The sequence below is a fragment of the Odocoileus virginianus genome, unplaced genomic scaffold (assembly GCF_023699985.2).
Source record: "Odocoileus virginianus isolate 20LAN1187 ecotype Illinois unplaced genomic scaffold, Ovbor_1.2 Unplaced_Contig_5, whole genome shotgun sequence".
Classification (NCBI taxonomy): Eukaryota; Metazoa; Chordata; class Mammalia; order Artiodactyla; family Cervidae; genus Odocoileus; species Odocoileus virginianus.
In genome coordinates this window covers 910,854-922,845 of record NW_027224322.1, presented here as the reverse complement: position 1 = coordinate 922,845, position 11,992 = coordinate 910,854, and the positions used below count along the sequence as shown (strand labels likewise).

At 52.4% G+C, this 11,992-nt stretch overlaps 1 non-coding gene across 1 annotated transcript; it reads right to left on the bottom strand.

Moving 5' to 3' along the window:
• Positions 1-11,085: 11,085 nt before the first annotated feature.
• TRNAC-GCA (transfer RNA cysteine (anticodon GCA)) lies at positions 11,086-11,158 on the bottom strand. Its single transcript has one exon. It is a non-coding gene; the product is annotated as a tRNA-Cys (tRNA).
• Between the last annotated feature and the right edge of the window lie 834 nt (positions 11,159-11,992).

Below are 11,992 nucleotides of genomic sequence, written 5' to 3'. Positions count from 1 at the left end.
GCCCTGGCCCCCTGCACCTGCACGGCTCCGAGCTCACCCCGCGTGGCTGGTGCACAGGCTGCTCATGGACTTACATCAAGAAAGCCGCCAGGGGAGAGCACGGAGGTCCCACGTGTGCACCGGGCCTCTCCCTGGGGGCAGGCAGGGCACGGGCTCTCTCCACCCAGCATGCAGACCCCTCCAGAGAGAGACAGGTCCCACCCCTGGGAGCCCAGAGTTCAGAGGGGGACACGTGGGGACACGTGTGAGGCCTCCTGGGGACAGAGCACGGTGGTGGGTGTGTCCTTGCGCAGGAGTGCCAGGCGAGGTGGGGGCCGAGCAGGGACCTCCGCCAGGCGTCGGAGCTGAGGAAGGTTCAGGGAGACGAGGGCCAGCCTGGGATCCGAGAGGCGGGAAGCGCTGCCCATGGAGCAAGGAGCGGAGAGCGGGACTCAGCTGCGGGCACAGTACATGGTGGGGGGTGAGGGGCGTCGGCCTGGCCGCGAGAAGGGCCGCCCACCCTCAGGAGCTGGGAAGGAGGGGAGAGCAGGGAGGTCGCATCTGGGTTCAGAGGGGTCAGCAGGGCCCCTGGGTGGGGCACAGGTCAGCAGATGGGACTGGACTTGGGGACAGGGAGGGCACAGCTGGGCCGGGCAGGCGGGATGAGCCCGCTCAGAGGGGAGCGGAATCTGGGAGGGCACTCGACAGCCATGGGCTGTGGAAGGGGCGGAGGAGGGCAGACTCCCACACACCCGGCCAGGCAGCGGTGGAAGGGATGCCCCAGAGACGGGGTCTGCAGAGCTGGCCCCAGCCCTGACCCACCCGTGCATCTCAGCCCGCCTGGCACCTGCGCGGTGGCTGTGAACGTGCGCCCTGGTGTCCAGCTGCTGCAGCTCCAAACCGTGGCCGGCGCAGGCCACCCACAATCTGGTGACTCAGTTGGACCATCTGTACAGAGAGAACCAGTTGCTTCCTCCCCTGGACACTGTATCACATGAGGACACATAACCAGCCCCGGGAACTGGGAAGCCCCTGTCATGGTCACTGTCTGGGCTCGTTTAGAACAGAGGAAGCAGGCGTGCTCCCCCGGCCCCTTAGAAAGACCACCAACCACGGACCTGACCCCTCAGCCAGCGAGTGCCTTGACTGCACCCACAGAATCCGAATGAAGAAAGAGCCAGCATGTTTCGGCTCCTGTCTCCTCCCTCACTCCTGGGACTGCCATCCGCGGGCTCTTGTGGGCACTCCCACCCTCCCATAACCAGGCTCAGCCAAGGGTGCACCCCAAGGATGAGGCATGCATCCAGGGAACCGAAGTCCTTGAGCAGAACCCCAGGCAGACGGAGCCCCGTGGTGGAGGAGGTGTGGAGGTACAAGGCCTCTGATGGCGGAGGGGATGGCGGGCAGCCTGGGGAGAGCCCCGGGGGAGTGCCAAGCACCAGGACGCAGCTGCATTCAGGTGGGACCATGGTCTGCGTGGGCAGGAAGGAGGTGGGCAGCGCAGGATGGTGGGACTCAGAGCCAGGGGCCGGAGAGCCAGGGAGCACCATGGAGGAGGCGCGGGAGCACCTGAAGCACTGGGAGCAGGGAGCCCACTGGGCTACTACCCTGCCACAGGGGAGGGGGCCGAGAAGACCCCCGCAGCGGGCGGTGGCAGAAGGGAATGGGGGTCAGGCGTGAGGACAGTGCAGAAGGAGTGTGGTCAGCAGACAGGGCTGTGAGTGTTGGCTCAGGACTCAAGACGCTCACAGGTCAGGGCTCTGGGGTCCGAGAGAGGGCCGTGGACGCTGGACCCATGGGTGCCCCGCCGGAGGAGGGAAAGGCTGGCCAGTGCCCTTGGCTCCGTGACAAGGACCCTTCTGGAAACGCTTTGACCAGCTGTGTTCAGGTTGTGCCAGTCTCCAAAATCCTCTGACATATCTGGAGAAAAGCACCTTGTAATTACAAGGCAGTTTCATCGGAGTTTTCAGCTCAGCAGCCTGTGACCTTCTAGGAGTCCAGGACACATGGCACATCGTGGGTGCCCACTGAAGTCTTCTTGAATGAGCAGCACCGATGATGGTCTCCTCTCGCTCAGATGGAGGCGGGAGGTTACAGACAGGCAGGACCTGTCTGCCGGCTCCTTGGTTTATTCCTGGATGTCCTGTGTGGCCCCGCGGCCACCGACCCGCCAGCAGCCACCTGCACTTTGCATTAGCCAGTGTTCCTCTCCTGCAGCCCATTAATCAGTCTTAAATACAGGACTTAACACCACCCCGAGCCATTTATCTGCGAGGCCTGGGTTTCGGGCTCCTCAGCCTCCCCCCGGGCAGTTGAGGAAATCATTAACACCTATCCCAATGCAAGCCAGCTAGCTTCTCTGCTCTGCACATTAGTCAGAAGCCCGGGCCCTGTGTCTGCTCCCCGAGCGTCCCCCCCAGTCCCCGCTTCCCGCCGCGGACATGGAGGGACCCACTCACGCACCTGAGGCTTCAGGGGCAGGTTTTTCTTGGCCATCAGCAACAGTCTGGTCACACACCCCACAGCCTTTTCAGTCCCCTTGGAAGACACCTTCAGTGGCGTCTAAAGAGCTGGAGGCTGGGTCTGCATGAACCATTAGCGCACTGCCTGGTGTGGACTCACCAAATGTCCCCAGAGGGGTCTCTGCTGGGTCCCGTCTCCAGTTTCAGATGAATATCTGAAGCCCCAGGTGAATATGGGGCCAGGCAAGTGTCAGGACTCTCAGCCGGGCTCCTGGCTCCCAGATCCAGGTGTTTCCAAGGCAACCTGCCTGGGGGCGGAGGGCAGGGTGGCAGGTTCCCTCCTGGGTGGTGGGTGGGACTTCCATCTGATTTGGCTCCAGCTTCGCCTCCCAGTGGGAACTGCCCGGCTGGGCCCTGACACCCCGAGAGACCCTGCCGGCTTGCCCCGGTAAGTCACCACATTTTGGGGGGCTTGGGACACAGGATGGATACCCAGAACCCCCTGAGGGCTGTGCCGGCCACCGGAGTAGGGCCGTGTGGATCCTGGGTGCCTGGTGTCGACGAGGCCAGGCTGAGCTAAACGGGTTCTGGGCTGGCTCTGCTGCGCGACCCAGGACGGGTCATTCTGCCTGGGCCTCAGTGTCCCCCTCTGTCCAGCATGGAGTTCCACCCCACTGTATTGTTTCTGCCTGACTGTGATACCTGTTCATATTGGTTGATGGAACCCAGGCCGGTGATGTCATTTTGAGGCTGGCTAATTCTGCTGTGTTCCACGGTCTCGTCTGTCTGCTCAGCCCTGCCGCCAGATGAGCCACGTTCCCGAGTGGATGGGTCAGTGCGAGTCCACAGCTGACCACATCCACAGTGCTGGGTGCCTGGACCCTGTTCCTTCTGGTACAGAAGGTGCTGCGATCTTGTGATGGCTGAAGATTCCCCTCCTTCCAGTTCCTCGAGCCTACTGCTCTTCCAGTTGGACAGCCCTCTCGTCCCACGCCCCTGCCTTGGATAGAGAGAGAGAGACACCCATGGAAGAGGGTCTGGAGACAGGGGTCTCTTTCTAGCTCTGTCCTCAGTCCTCAGAAGAATCTGATCTATAAAGTGAGGGGTTGCAGGAAGTCTAAGGGTCTGGGATTCTCCACACACCCATTAGATTATCCACTCAGAAATATTTACCAAGCACCGAGCCCCCTTGTTCTGTGTCTAATCACCATAACGGGTTAAAGCAAGAAGACCTGAGAGTTCCCCCCGCCCTGAGGGCTCTGTCTCCAGAACCACCCTCAACTTGTGCTTAACTGGGTTTGGCTGATAAGACCACAGAGGTGATGTCCCACAATACACATTGCCCAGCATCACCCAATTTGTTCTAGAAGTTCCTGTAGTCAATGCAGGCAACCTCATATATTTAAAACAAGATAGGTCTGCAGACTTTATTTTCTTGGGCTCCAAAATCACTGCAGACAGTGACTCCAGCCATGAAATTTAGACGCTTGCACCATGGAAGAAAAGCTATGACAAACCTAGATGGCATATTAAAAGGCAGAGCCATTACTTTGCCAACAAAGGTTCTTATATTCAAAGCTATGGTTCTTCCAGTGGTCATGTATAGATGTGAGAGTTAGACCGTAAAGAAGACTGAGCGACGAAGAATTGATGCTTTTGAACTGTGGTGTTGGAGAAGACTCTTGAGAGTCCCTTGGACTGCAAGGAGATCCAACCAGTCCATCCTAAAGGAAATCAGTCCTGAATATTCATTGGAAGGACTGATGCTGAAGCTGAAGCTCCAATACTTTGGCCACCTGATGTGAAGAACTGACTCACTGGAAAAGATCCTGATGCTGGAAAAGATTGAAGGCAGGAGGAAAGGGGGAAACAGAGGATGAGATGGTTGGATGGCATCACCACTCAGTGGACATGAGTCTGAGCAAACTCCAGGAGACAGTGAAGGACAGGGAAGCCTGACGTGCCACAGTCCATGGGGTCGCAGAGTCAGACACAACTGAGCTACTGAACAACAAGGTCTGCAGAGAGGAAGAAACGGCTGTGGTTGCTTACTTAGACTTTGAACAATGAGTCCTTTCACAGTCCTTGAGGTGTCCTCCAAATCACCCCCACTATCACGAGAAACCGACATGCAGTAAATCTCCAACAAAAACGGCAGGGCCACAAAATAAGGGGTTTGGTTTTCCTACTCTCGGCTGCCAAGTGACACTCAAGCAGGGCTGACCTGCAGGGGGGAGGTCAGGAGGGGGTCCTGCTGCTCTCGGAGCGGGGGCCCCCTTCTTCCCCTGGACAGCGGGAAGTGGAGCTGTGCTGAGGGCGCTTTACTCCACAGGATCACACCGAGAGATGTTGCTGCTGAAAGGGGCCCTGTGAAAGAACCACTTGATGAGCATGGGGTGTTCGGAGGCATACACAGCATTTCAGCCTTGCTTCCGATGTTTCAGCTCCAATGATAACATAACGAAGTAACACAAGTCAGGAGGAAGGTCTGCTCTTCCAAACGCCGCTGTGTAGGGTAACGCCAGAGAGCTGTCCGCACACCTGCCGTCTCATCTTATTCCACGCAGCTGAGGTCATGTTCTTTATGAAAAGAATGAAAAAATATGCAGGAAGGAAGAACGCCTTGAGAAGTCCAGAGAAACACAAGAAGCAAAAAGTCTTGTCTTTAAGTTGAAAGCAATTAGAAGAAATTAAAACAATTAGAGCAGAAGGCAGCAAATTTAAAAACAAAATTGATAAAGAAAAATCAATAAAACCAAAATCTGGTTCTTTGAAAAGACCAATAAGTTTGACAAGCCTCTAGCCAGGCTAACCAAGAAAAAAAGAGAGAAGACACAAAATACTAATAATAGAAATGAAAGAAGGATCGTCACTACTGGCCTGCACTTTAAAAGGATGACAAAGGAATATTATGAACAACTCTATGCTCAAAAGCCTCTTGCCTGTGATGAAATAGATCACTTTCATAAAAGACAAGAGAGATGCCTCTCTTCTCTTCTCCAAAAGCAAAGTGAACTTGGTCTATGATTTTCATCCTAAGAAGAGAGAGAGACAGACAGACAGACCTAATACACTTCACAAAAATTAACTCAAAGTGGATCATAGAGCTATATGTAAAATGCAAGACCACAAAATTTTTAGAGTATTACATAGGCGAAAAATCTAGGTGATATTGACTTTGGTGGTGAGTTTTTAGATATAACACCAAAAGCACAATTCATGGTAGAAAAATTGATATTAGGCTTTATTAAAATTTCAAAACTTCTGCTATTACAAAGTCGTTATTAACAGAATGAAAAGATAAACAGCAGATTGAGAGAAAAAAGCTTGCAAAACACACATCTGATGAAAGACATCCAAAACAAAATGTATAAAGAATACCTAAAACTTGAAGTCAGAAAAAATTCAATTTTAAAGGAGACAAAATAAATCTAAACAGATCCCTCATTAAATCAGATGTACAGATGGAAAATCAGCATATAAAAAGATGCTCCTATCATTTGTCATTAGGGAGTTTTAGGCTGAAACAGCAGAGACGCTGCAGCACACCTGTTTGTATTGTTGTTCAGCCCCTAAGTCACGTGCAGCTCTTTGGGACCCCATGAACCGCAGCACGCCAGGCCTCCCTGCCCATCACCAGCTCCCGGGGTCCACCCAATCCCATGCCCATTGAGTCAGGGATGCCACCCGCTGATCTCATCCTCTGTCACCCCCTTCTCCTCCTGCCTTCAATCTTTCCCAGCATCAGGGTCTTTTCCAATGAGTCAGTTCTTCCCATCAGGTGGCCAAAGTATTGGAGCTTCAGCTTCAGCATCAGTCCTTCCAATGAACACTCAGGACTGATCTCCTTTAGGATGGACTGGTTGGATCGTCCTTGCAGTCCAAGGGACTCTCAAGAGTCTTCTCCAACACCACAGTTCAAAAGCATCAATTCTTCAGCACTCAGCTTTCTTTATAGTCCAACTCTCACATCCATACATGACCACTGGAAAAACCATAGCCTTGACTAGACAGACCTTTGTTGACAAAGTAATGTCTCTGCTTTTTAATATGCTATCTAGGTTGGTCATAACTTTCCTTCCAAGGAGTAAGCATCTTTTAATTTCATGGCTGCAATCACTATCTGCAGTGATTTTGGAACCCAAAAATTGAAGTCTGACACTGTTTCCATTGTTTCCCCATCTATTTGCCATGAAGTGATGGGACTGGATGCCATGATCTTAGTTTTCTGAATGTTGAGCTGTAAGCCAGCTTTTTCACTCTCATCCTCCAATAAAAAAAAGAACAAGAAAAAAGGAACTGGATAAAAGCACCATGCTCAGTAAAACGTGCCCCATTAGGATGTGGCTATTTTGATACTCCTTACTCAATCTGCAGGAACTGAATGGTTGAGTAAAGAGATGGTGGAAGCCACGTTCTCACTGCTGGAGTTGAAATTTTTATCTCAGCAAGGAGAGGAGAGTAAAATGACCCATGAGGTACTGGGTTATAGTTAGAGAATCAGTAGAACTTGTGTTAACCTAATACAGGTACAGATGGCTACACAGAGAAGTATTTGTACGCGTGTGTATACCTGGGTTAGGACATATACACATCCTTGCTCTGCCCATCGTTGTTTGTTCTCCAGTAGCTCAGTGAGCCCCATGGACTGCAGCACCCCAGGCTTCCCTGTCCTTCACAATCTTCCTGAGTTTGCTCACATTCATGTCCATTGAGTTGGTGATGCTATCTATCCATCTCATCCTCTGCCACCCCCTTCTCCTTTTGCTTTCAATCTTTCCCAGCATCAGAGTCTTTTCCAATGAGTCAGCTCTTCCCATCAGGTGGCCAAAATATTGGAGCTTCAGCTTCAGCATCAGTCTTTCCAATGAAATATTCAGGGTTGGTTTCCTTTAGGATTGACTGGTTTGATTTTCCTGCTATCCAAGGAACTCTCAAGAGACTTCCCGAACACCATGATTTGAAACCATTAGTTCTTTGGCACTCAGCCTGCTTTCTGGCCGAACTCTCACATCCATATTTGACTATTGGGAAAATCCATAGCTTTGACTATATGGACCTTTGTCGGCAAAGTGATGCCTGTGCTTTGACTTAAAAAGCAAGATCCCCTCATGCAAAAAACACAGGAAGCACCCAGATCTTTGTTTCTGATACCATTCTCCCATGAAAGGGACCAGACTCCTTAGAAAAATGGCTGATTCTAGGACTTGGGCAGGAAATATACAAGATAAGCCTGGAGAAGAAAGTAAGAAAGAGAAAGAGAGGAAAAAAGAAAGAAAGAAAGAAAGAGAGAAGGGAGTCCTAAAAGAGTAAGAACTTAGTTTCACCCAAATACCTACACACTGATATTCACAGCAACGCCATGCCTCGTGGCCCAAACCTGGATGCGACCAAGATGTCCCTCAGTGGGTGGGTGGAAAAGTAAACTGAGGTCCATCCAGACAGTGGAATACTACTCGGCACTGAAAAGAAATGAGGCTTCAAACCGCAAAAAGACATAAAGAAAATTTAAATGCACATTACTAAGTGAAAGAAGCCAATTTGAAAAAGGATCATTTTCATATATGCTGTATGATTTCAACTGTATGACATTCTGGAAAAGGACAAACCACAGAGACAGTAAGAAAATGAGGGGTGGCCAGAGGCTGGGGGAGGGATGATGTACAGAGCACAGAGGATCTCAGGGCAGTGAAACTGTCCTGCACTCACCGTAACGCTAGACGCGTGTCATTACACGTTTGTCCAAACCCGTGGCAGGTACAACACAAACAGTGAGCAGGAGGGGAAGCCGTAGACCCAGGGTGATGGTGGTGTGTGAGTGTAGGTCCATCAGCTGTGGCAGAGGTGCCCTCTGGAGGGACACGTCGACAACGGGGGAGGGCCTGCCTGTGCATGAGGAGGAAGCACAGGGTGTGTAAGACATCTCTGTGCCGCCCCCTCACCACTGCTGTGAACTGGAAACTGTTCTAAGAAACCAAAGCTTTAAATCTGAGCTAAAACTATGAAATAAAAATTATTTTAAGTTAATACACTAAAAGTTACCATTTGAAAAGGAAGGAAGGGGGGAAAATAGGCACGTCTCCCAAGGCCGGTGTAGGTTTAAACGACTCAGTGGAGACACAGGGGAGCGTGGTGTCTTTAGCCACGTGCACTCTGGTGGCTGACCCTTGGATGGAGATGCTGGGGGAGGTGTCGAGTCCTTGTTTAAGCTGAGCTGAGTTCAGACCCACCCATGCAGCCCTGACAGATGGGCGAGGACCTAGGGCGTCATGGGGGTCACAGCAAATGTGACCCAATAACTAAACCTCAGAGTAAATGAGGGGCGAGTCCCTCGGTCTCCCGGGTTCACCCTGTAACTGAAGCCCTCATCACACTGAATTTCAAGGCTCTTCTGTCTGTCCTGGGTTTCTCTTCCTCGGCTGTATCGTCATCTGGGGTCAGGTCATTCCGGGTTGTGGGGCTGAACTGTGCGTGGAAGGACATCTAGCAGCATCCCAAGCCTCCACCTAGCAGAGGCCAGTGCCCTCAGGTCGGGACAGCCAGATGTCGGCCAGCATCCCCTGGAGTCAGAAGAGCCCCAGCCAAGAGCCTCCATCCTCTGAGAGGGACTGTTCTTCTTGACTCCGTGTCTCTAGGGCCCAGCACACAGTAGGTGCTTACTTAGGACCCAGCACACAGTAGGTGCTTACTTAGGGCCAAGCACACAGTAGGTGCTTGCCAAAGGGAAACCTCCAGCCCGCCTGTGTCAGGTGCCGTGTGCATGTCCCAGCCAGTTGGCAGAGGCGCCTACACTAAACTCCATGCTCCGCTCCTATCCGCCTGGCTCAGCTGAACTCAGCACCACTTCCTGTGCCCCAGGGGTGAACCCTACTTTTAAAGGCATGGCACTGAACCCTGCTTCTTGGGAAGGTCAGGCAGCTCTTGTTTTTCTGGGAGCTTCGAGATGGCTGGATTTTCCGGAGAAGGAAAGAAAGATTGACTTGAGCGTTAGGAAAGTTTAGGGGAAAATGAACTCTGATGACCATACAAAAATAGGACTCCAAAGAAAGCCATTGCTGAGAGAAAAGCCACAGTGGAACAGGACTCGGGTTCTGGAATGATGGATACATGAATTGCAGTGAATTAAAAAACTGAGTTTGCTTTTCTCCTTTCATCAAAGTGCAGATGATCAGAGGATGAATCGTGTTTGGAGAAGAACCAAAATGATGGGATTAGGCTTTCCTGCAGCATTGCAGACTCATCTTGGATCCAGGGAACCTGATTGAAAACTTACCTCCGCACCACACTTGAACTCTCTCCCCAGCTCTCAGGGAGACATGTGTTGGTTCTGCACAATCCCAGGGAGAGGCTTCCTTCTGCGGAAATGCTCTGAGAGGCTACACATGTGCCCTGTTCCGCCGGCAGTGGCACTGGGTTCATGGATTATGGCTTCCCAGGTGGCACAGTGGTAAAGAACCTGCCTGCCAGTGCAGGAGACGTAAGAGATGCAGGTTCGATCCCTGGGTTGGGAAGATCCCCTGGAGAAGAGAATGGCTACCCACTCCAGTATTCCTGCCTGGAGAATCCCATGGACAGAGGAGCCTGGTGGGCTATAGTCCGTGGGGTCACAAAGAGTTGGACACAACTGAAGTGACTTAGCACGCATGGATTATAATACTAGTAATTGTCTGTGATGAGATTCCTCCATTGCCTGACAGACTGAGAATGAAAGCAGCCCCAGTTACAAGCAGGCACCCTTTTCTCCTAAATGAGGGCAAGAGGTGTGATGTTAGGTGACCTCTCAGTTCCGGCGCATTCCCCAGCTGATGGAGCCATGAACTCACCTACTCGATCAGTGACTTCAGGTCTTCTGGGTGCCCTCCCAGGATGGATTTCATTCTTCTTTGCACTCAGTGTTCCAGAAATACCTGCACTCATGAGCAAATCCTAATATCTCCAACTAGACCTTTGGTGATGAAATTTGCCAGAAGAGGGAGAGGAAAAATGAATGAGCTGTTCTCCTAACTGGGTCTCCCCCGGCCTGGGATTGGCATGAGGGCCCCAGGCCCACTGGTTCCTGGGACCTGACGGCTCTCCAGCTGGAAGGGGCCCTCGTTGTCCATGCGCTCCCAGGACACACCTTGTGTTGAGCTCTGTGTGGCTCCAGTGCGCCCCTTGCACACCCGGGGGGCCTGGGCCAGCCCCAGAGGGGGCGACCAGCTCTCCATGGTCTTGAGCCTGGTGAGGAAGGGGAGGCGAGAAGGGCGGATGTGCACCGAGGTGGAGAGAAGGTCAGACTGGAAAACGTTCAGAAACGAGGCAAAACGGTGTTGGGGGCCAGAGACCCACAGAGCCAGGCAGGAGCCCCAGGGGTCTTTCCCAGCCATGACATCGTGGCGGTCACTGAAGCTGCAGCCTCCAGGGTTCTCACCTGAGACTCCAAGGACAGGCTGTCCTTCCTGAACTGAATCTCAGCTGTGTCCACAGCCCCATAAAGCAGAGCGCTAGGACGTGGTGAAGGCTGAGTCGTGGGATTGTGTGTTAATTGCTCAGATGTGTCTGACTCTTTGAGACCCCCTGGATAGGAACCCACCAGGCTCCTCTGTCCATGGGATTCTCCAGGCAAGAATACTGGAGTGGGTTGCCATCCCCTTCTCCAGGGGATCTTCCCGACCCAGGGATTGAACCCGGGTCTCCTGCATTGCAGGCAGACGCTTTACCATCTCAGCCACCAGGAAGTCCATGATTGTGCACAAGGATCATCACATTCAAGACATCATGGGTGGTCTCTCCTGCTAGAGTTTATGCTCCACAAGGTTCTCATTGATGTGTCCTCTTTGCCGACTGTCACACAGACGCTGAGGAGCTCAGTGAATGTTGGTGAAGAGAAGGACGAGCAAGGCACACAGCCTCCTGCCTCGGAGCCCCCAGCATCATCCAGGTGCCCCTCCCCCACCTTGCTCAGTGGCGGTTCTAGGTTCTACCACTGACGAGGGATGTAACCAGCGTGGTGAGCCCACGGGGGCTCTGCTCAAAGGACCAGCAGCAGAGTCCGTGTTTGTCCCGTCGCTGACCACCATGTGGTTTCAGGCACATCCCTCCCTGCTCAGGGCCCTTTTTGCACAAAGATGGGGTTGCATCAGGACAGTGGCTTTGGTCTGTGAGCCGCAAAATCTCTAGGTGTTTTCCTGCTGTCACGGTGAAAAGGAGGAAGAGGACTGAGCTTTTCTTTCCCTTTCCTGAGAACAAAGAAGATAAAGAGAACAGTGAGCAGGCCTGAGCATTCCTAGCTTTTTTACTTTAACTGCTCCTATCTCTGCATGTAGGTACCTAAGTTTGCTTTTCTGTTCCCAATGCCGCATCCCATTCTCCTCCTGCCCCCATCCCTCCCAGCATCAGGGTCTTTTCCAATGAGTCAGTTCTTCCCATCAGGTGGCCAAAGGATTGGAGTTTCAGCTTCAGCATCAGTCCTTCCAATGAACACCCAGGACTGACCTCCTTTAGGATGGACTGGTTGGATCTCCTTGCAGTCCAAGGGACTCTCAAGAGTCTTCTCCAATACCACAGTTCAA